Here is an 8,430-nt window from a genome sequence, read left to right as displayed (position 1 = left end):
GCAGACAATGCGGGAGAGACTTTTCATGGGCTGGTGGTTGTCTTGACACAGTCTGTTGCTGAAGGATGGAATAGAGTGTCTGCACACATAGCCAACAGGCAGAGTCCCTGAGCCGGAGCTCCAGTGTCCTCGCATTATGGAAGGGCCCCCTCTTTGATGCTAATCACCCCTTGATCATTATAACACGCTGAGGCCGCCATCCAACACCAGGCCTGGGGCTACATGCAATGTTTGACTCTGTTTCCTGCCGGGTCAGCCAAGGCACCACGCAGCCAGGGCCTGATATCAGCAACACTCCTCCACTTCTGTAGCCACCCTGCCTGCTGACTCAGGAGTTTGCTAGCTCTTTCTCTTCAGCAAGGCGGCCACACTAGTTGGTGGCAGCAGCTGCATGGCAGACACAGAGATGCAGATCTTTGTGAAGATCCTGACAGCCAAGACCATCAGCCTGGAGGTTGAGCCTTGTGACACCACTGAGGATGTCAAAGCCAAAATCCAAGGCAAGGAGGGCATCCCGCCTGACCAGCAGCATCTGATGTGTGCAGGCAAACAGCTGGAGGACAGCCACACCCTGCCAGACTACAACATCCAGAAAAGTCCACACTGCACTCGGTGCTTCGCCTGAGAGGTGGCATCACTGAGACTTTGCTTGACAGCTTGCCTGGAAATGCAACTGCAACAAGACGATCTGCCCTAGTGTCGCGCTTCCTTGCGCCCCCTGCTGTCAACTGTTGCAAGAAGAAGTGCAGCACCCAACAACCTGCGCCCTGAGAAGGTCAGATAAGGCTCTTGCTTCCCCCGCAGGGCATTCCCCTGCCCAAGCACCATGGCCCTGAGTTCTCAATAAAGTTTCCCTTTCGTTTGACTGGAGCAGTAAAGAAAAAAAAAAGGAATTTGCTGGCTTAGGACCTGGAGTACACAAAGGAACAGAGTCAGTCTACAGTGATAGCCTGAATTGGCTCATCCATCTTCACCTCTGACACTTTGGGGCATGACATCCACCCAGTGACCCCCTGATTCCATGAATCAGTGATGATTTCCTGCATATTTAGGCAGTAGGTGTCCTGCTGTAACATGACTTACTGTTAATGCACATCATATCTGCTGAAATAGAACTGAGACAAGTCAGAGTCATGAAACACTGATGAAGCTTGTTGCTCGGGTGGCTATTTGAAATCCAAGTATTGCTGATTGAAACTCAGAACCAGCCTATGGTGCTTCAGAAGGATTTGAAAGAGGAAGACCCCTCAGGGTGTGTCTTCATGAAAAGAAGTGGTATTTTGTTACAGGTTTTCTGGGTTGTGATCCCAGTTGATTTCACGGCAATGCCATGCTCCATCGGGGGATGCTGCCAAATGACAGCCCAGGAATGTCTCAGCTCCCATCTCACTGCCAAGTTTCCAGAGGTAGAGAGCCCTGGAATGCCTTTTAGTGTTGACTCCAATTGGCAAGACCTCATGAGTCATGGGACATGCTCTTCAGCCCTTCTCTTACACAGCAACAATCCTGCAAAATTGGGTGAAACTCCTGCCCTGACCACCTCAGAGAATTCTCGGGCCCTTGACTCACTGAGCTGGAGGCTTAAATCACCTGCTTTTCCAGCCCCTCTGAAGGAAACTGAACTGTGTTTCGTTGATTCAGAATTATCTGCTCAAATCTAAGGCTCCACCTGGGTTCTTACGCCCAAACCATAACTTCACAGAAACAGGCTGAGTGAGAAAACTGCAGCCTTGCCCAGCAAAATCACCTATCTCTGTACCCTCTGCCTATATGACCAGTTTCCATAAAATGTCTTTAAAATTACAAAAGTTTTGCTCATTTGGAAACTTTATTTCCATTGGGGCACAGAAGTAGGATATAATTTAAAATATAACTTATTCCTTTTTCAGTTGCAACGAATTTGCTCAAAATCAGTCTCCCCCTAACAGATGGGTAAATATGGGGAAACATGAAACGAGAAGGAGTCTAAGAGAAAACAGAGAATGTAATTTATTCCACCAGTAAGCTTTTTAAAAAGATAAACCTACCACTCAGAGTCTTCATAAAATTTCTCATGTTGTTAATACTGTCAAGGACTGACACAGCCTTCAGGAGGTGGTGGGTGCCGTTCTAAGCACTCTGCATACAAAAGCTCGTGCAGTACTCACATCAGCTCAATGGGGTCATAAATGCTATTGTCACAGACAGGAAACTGAGGCTCTGAGAGGTTAAGTAACTCACTCAAGATCATGGCTGGTCCATGGCAGAGCTGGATACAAACTTCTCAAGGGATAAGCTGTACTATGCTGTCCTGGCCCTCTTTTAATGGTAAATAACAAAAGAATAGTCTATTATAAATTACTTTGTGATTTAGCAGAGGAAAAACAGGGACAGCTCAAGACATCTGGGCAATGTCTTGGGGCTGACCCCATGGAACCCCATGCAGTAAAGGCCCCCTGACCATTCATTCCACCTGTCGCAACGCCCCCAGCCCCCAGGCCACCGGCCTGCATTAGGACCCCACGTTAGGCAGCCCACAGCGCTTAGGCAGCCCACAGCTCCCAGCGCTGCTGCTCCTTCCTGGCTTGTTTCTTGGTGCTCATCCTCCTTCTCCAAGCAGTCTTTCTCTCAGTGTTGACCGATGTCATGGAGGGTTTGCATGAAACAGAACCTCATTCAACCAAATCTCTCCAAAGGACAAATGACCGGTGGCTTTGATAAGGTGTTTGCCTTTTTTTTTTTTTGGGGGGGGGGCCACTGGCTGCTGCAGGGATCGAACCCTGGACTTTGGTGTTATCAGCACCACGCTCTACCAGCTGAACTAACTGGCCAGCCCATGGTGCTTGCTTCTTTAAAGAGGCATTTCTCAATGCAAATTCTTCTCTGATGCATGGAAGTACAATGTGGCAAAGAGAATAAAGAATTCAGGATCCTGCAAGGGACACAGTTTTTTGGTTTAGTCCTTCTTTAAAACCTTTTTTTCCTTCAGATAAAACTTACATACCAAAAAGTTGTGCAGCCATCACCACTAGTTTGAAGACATTTTAATTACCCCAGAAAGAAACCACGTACATGTTAGTAGTCCTTCCTCACTTCCTCTGCCCTCCAGTCCCTGGCAACCACTAATCTGCTCTCTGTCCCTATAGATTTGCCTTTTCTGTTTATATTTCACGTAAATGGAATCATTTAATATGAGGCCTTTTGTGTCTGGCTTTTCCAGTGAGTAAAATGTTTCAAGGTTCATCCTTGTCGTGGCATGAATCAGTTCTTCACTCCTTTTTACAACAGAATAATATTCCATTGTGTGGATAAGACACATTTTGCTTATCCATTCATCAGATGATGGACATTCAGGTTGTTTCAACTTTTTGGCTGTAATGAATAATGCTGCTATGAGCATTCGTGCACAAGTTTTTATGTGGACATAGGTTTTCAGTCATCTTGGGGTATACAAGGAGTAGAATTGCTGGGTCATATGGATGTAGTATTTGGATATGAGAAGTTTAGAAGAATCCATTAAATCATAGGACCTAAGTGATTGCCAGCAGTCGTCCCACTACTTAGAGCTGTGACCTCAGACAAACTAGGAGACCTCTCTGAATCTCAGGCTGGTTTTGTTTTTATTGCTGTTTCATATGTTAAATCTCTTAAATGAAGACATTTGCCTTTCAGTGTCCTTGTGAATACTAATTAAGATAACGTAGGTAGAAGTGTTTATAAATTGTGCAATGTGAGGCTCTTGAGCAATTTTCATTACACACAGGGCAGGTGGGCCCAGATGGCAGGCGCCCACTCACATGGGTGTGCTGGACACGCCACCCTGCAGCAGGGCTCTGCCCAGCAAATCCTTTTCCTTCCCAGCTAGTGGCCCTGCTGGAAAATAATCTTGTGGGAGGCTCTAGTTGCAATCATGACTTAATGAGGTAACTCGTGACTAGAAGAAGAAATAAGTCTTTCATGTGGAATTTCAAGCACAGTCCTAAGCCAGAGTGGGCGATATTTTAGCTAAACACATGCTGAATACATACACACTGCACGCACACACGCTGCATGTGCACAGAGAACACACATACATGCACATGCCACATGCACACACACTGTACACTGTGCTTGCTATGTGCACAAAGAACACACGCACACATGCCGCATGCACACACACTGCATGTGCACACACTGCTCACTGTGCATGCTGCATGTACAGAGGACGCACACACACGCACACACTGCATGCACCCACACTGCATGGGCACATACTGCACACACACTGCACACTATGCATGCTGTGTACACAGAGAACACACACATGCATACACATTTTCAACCCGGGCCAGGTCTGGGCACACTCACAGGGCAGCTCGCCCACAGTCACACAGGCAGGGATTCCCGATGTTCTCTGGCACTTCACCTCTAAGACCTCTCTCCCTTCAAAGAGCCATCCTGTTCTGGACCGTTTCTGTTCATGTCATTTAAAAATGTGCCTGTCCTGTGTCATGTTTCCTCAGGGCCTCATCTACAGTTATAGCTAAGTTTCCTGACAAACTGCTGCAGTAGTTAACCCACAGGACGACGCAGGCAGGCGGCCTGGGACTGAATTCCAGCTCTGCCACTTACTAGTTGTGTGCCCTTGGGTGAGTTAGTCAGCCTCTCTGGGCTCCGCTTTCCTCCTCTGCATGATGGGGATAATGACAGCACCTACCACAAAAGATTACAGCAAAGATAAGATGAGATCTGTTGTGTAGCACATCGATATCAGTGCCCAACAACAGTAAGTGGTCGGCATTAGTCGATATTATCGTCACTGTCGGTGTGTGGCTCCTGTCTTCTCTACCCTACCAGGCAACTATATACAATTTAATTGGGGCCTGCTCCATATCCAAGGCCTTGTCTCATCCAGTGTTGAAGGTTGAAATACCAGCTCTGGTGTCAAGTGGGTGGGGGAGACTTGGGGACAGGTGTGCTGGTCAGCACTGAGCAAGTGCCAGCGCATGTCAATGTTCTATTTATAGCGCTCTTTGAGGGGTTTTGCAAAGGACACCTGACACTTAGGCACATTCTGCCTTTCCCTAAAGCGGTTCCTGCTCACAGTTTTGTTTGTGCCAACAAGCACATTTATTGCTTTCATCTGTCTTCTGATCTAAAACTTTCAATGTTTGTACTACAGTTTAAAGTCCTTAACCCCTTAGTGATCTGGCCCATCCCTGCCTTCCTGTCTTCCCTAGTTTCCCTCACTTGAAGCTCCAAGCAGCCTCACTCTTCAACCGGCCCCCCACACACCCTCTGCTTTCCTGCCTCTCTGCCTCTGCTAGGACCACCCTCCACCAGAACGTGCCTGCCCCTCCCCGTCTCCACCATCTCCATCATCTCCTCCTGCATCAGCCCAGCACAAAGGTCACCTTCCAGGAAGTCCTATTAGGTCTGCCTCGCTGCCTTCAGCAGTCCTCACCCCGTGCCAGAAATCATGCTTCTGCCCTGTGTTACCACAGCACGCATAGCATTCTTCTAGAACATTCTCTCTTGCACCATGATTATTCACATACATGTCTTATCACTGATACCACACTGTGAGTTATTGTAACTTGGTCATTTGTAACATCGCCTTCCACTTCTGTAGTACCCTGCCAGGGGATTACATATAGTAAGTATCTGAAGTTTGTTAAGTTGAATAATTTGCACCCTTGAAACAACTGAGTTTTGACATTAACTCCTTAAATAACCAACATCACCATGGTACAAATTTATATCAGTAAGAGTTCCTATACGTCCTGAATCTGGCCAGGCAGTGCATGGTTAAGAGTCAGTGCTGTGACAGCAGGCAACACCTTGGTTGATTCCTGACTGTAATCTTGGGCACATTCCTAACTTCTCTATGCTTCGGTTTCCTTATGGATAAAATGGGGATTACAGCAAGTACCGACCTCACAGGGTCACTATGAGGAGAAAATGAGTTAGTCCATGTAAGCCCTTAGGGGGTGCCTGGCATGTAGGAAGCACTCAGTAAATATTAGGTGTTACTCCATCTCCAGACCAATATCCACTTGGAAAATGGTCATTTAGATGCCATAGTTTCCACCTCTTCACCAATAGGAGGCACCCAATCTCCAGGGTTGTGATTATTTCCCTTCAAGATGGAGCCCAGGGACAGAGAATTCAGTTCGTGGGTGGGGGCAGAGGCACACTCACAAATATGAAGAAAATCTCAGGTTTTAAAGGTCCCCACAAGGCCCTCTGCAAGAGGGTTGCATGGGGAGGACATTTGGCAAGTTCCACTGTCCCTCCTCCTCTACCCACTGCCTGTTTAGAAAGGGCAAAGGTCATGGCAGTGGTGGGGAGGTGTGGGATGGGAGCAGAGAAGGGTGGGCACAGGCAGGTGGGAGGAAGGAAGCTGGGTTTGCAGCTGGTGACACACTTATTGATTCTGATTCCGCAGTTTCTTCCAGGGTTAGCTACCATAGCATCCACCCACCCTAGCCTGCGTGGTCACCTCTGGATCGTGGGATCTGGTCCCACAAAATCGCCCTCCTATCAGCTTGTTCTTCATTCCCTCCTCCAGCCAGATGGCTGATCTATCCCCTGGAATCTGAACATGCCTGGCCCATTCCCAAGCCCGCCCACTCCTTCTGGTCTTTCTAGGTCTGGGTCATAACTCACCTCCTCCAAGAAGCCTTCCCTGACCTCTAGTCCAACAAGCTCCTCCTCACTGAGCCTCTCCCACCGGCCTTTCCGCAGTCAGACACTTTTCCACTGCTGCCCATTGGGTCACCTGCCTTGTCACGGGGCTCCATGAGGACAGAGGCACGCCTGGTTTGCACTCCCTCAGGAGTCAGCTCAGGGTTCTGCGTGGAGCTCAGGAGATGTTGCCTATGGAATAACTGGAGAAGGGCTGGGTTGTGCGAGAAAGAATAGATCACTCCTTTATTTCCACCACAGACAGAGGGAAAAAAAGTCCTATTTGAAAGAAGTTACCTTGCCCCTAGGTTTGAATGGATGAGCCACTTCCTCCAATTTGGTAATCAAAATGGGACAATGCAAGTTGTCACACTTAAGTCTTATGTAGATTAATTGGGTCTCAGATAATATCCTCTCCCCATTCTCCAACAGTACATACCTTAAAATTTTCAATTATGCTTGACTTCATTTATTTAGTGTTTGGTGAGTGAACTCGTTAGAAGTGAAGCCATTGGCTACGTGCTCTGAGGTCAGCCATGTGGGGGAGCTGGGCAAAAAAGAGCGGGCAAAGCAGACATGATTCCTCAAATATGAGGGGACTTCAAAAAGTTCATGGAAAAATAGAATTGAAAAATAATACTAATCTTTTCATGAACTTCTTGAAGTTTCTTTGTACAACAAACTTATTAACGTCTCCATGAAAACTGTAAATTGGAATATAGTTTGGGCAATACCATATTTACAAAATGCATGGATCATAAGAAGACAATGATTAGACAGACATATAAGCTGAGAAAAAAACAACAGACCTAACAGAGATAATACATATATTTAAAGGAGAGAAGATAGCAAAATGAAGGGAAAAAATGCTGAATGCTATAATACAAAAATATTTTTTGAAATTAAAGAAAATAATGTGATTTACTCCATGAAGTTTGCATAATGATTCAATGTATTTACACCTTAATAAATTATGAGGCATAGAGTAACTTCTATAGATATTTTACTATTAATAAAATTATGTTATTGAACTTTCATTTTACCAAGAATCCTGCAAACATACAGACCTATAAATGCATAACAATCAAATTTTCTTTGATTTTTTAATACATTTTACTTTTTAAATTAGTTTTAGAATCATAGCAAAATTGAGCAGAAGGTACAGAGATTTCTCATCTGCCCCCTTCCCCTACACATGCACAGCTTCCCCCAATATCAACATCCCCCACCAGAGTGGTACATGTGTTGCAATTGATGAACCTACATTGACAAGGCTATCACCCAGAGTCCATAGTTTACATTAGGGTTCACTCCCGATGTTGTACATTCTCTGGGTTTGGACAAAAGTGCAATGACACATGTTCATCATTATAGTATCACACAGAGTAGTTTCCCTGCCCTAAAATTTCTTGTGCTCCATGTATTCATTCCTCCCTCTCCCCTAACTTCTGGCAATTACTGATCTTTTTACTGTCTCCATAGTTTTGCCTTTTTCAGACTGTCATATTGCTGGAACCATAACAGTATGTGATCTTTCAAGCTGGTTTCTCTCACTTAGTAGTATGCTGAATAGTATTCCATTGTCTGGATGGACCACAGTTTATTTATCCAACCACCTACTGAATAACATTTTGGCTGCTCCCAAGTTTTGTCAATCATGAACAAAGTTGCTATAAACATTCTCGTGCAGGTTTTTGTGTGAAACCAAGTTTTCTACTCTTTTGGGTAAATAACAAGGGGCACAATTACTAGATTGTATGATAAAAGCATGTTTAGTTTGTAAGG

At 45.7% G+C, this 8,430-nt stretch overlaps 1 pseudogene; it reads left to right on the top strand.

Moving 5' to 3' along the window:
- The first annotated feature begins 406 nt into the window (after positions 1–406).
- LOC134378618 (ubiquitin-like) lies at positions 407–784 on the top strand (annotated as a pseudogene).
- Positions 785–8,430: the final 7,646 nt, after the last annotated feature.

Source organism: Cynocephalus volans, chromosome 5 (assembly GCF_027409185.1).
Source record: "Cynocephalus volans isolate mCynVol1 chromosome 5, mCynVol1.pri, whole genome shotgun sequence".
Lineage (NCBI taxonomy): Eukaryota > Metazoa > Chordata > Mammalia > Dermoptera > Cynocephalidae > Cynocephalus > Cynocephalus volans.
This window is presented reverse-complemented; position numbering and strand designations above follow the sequence as displayed.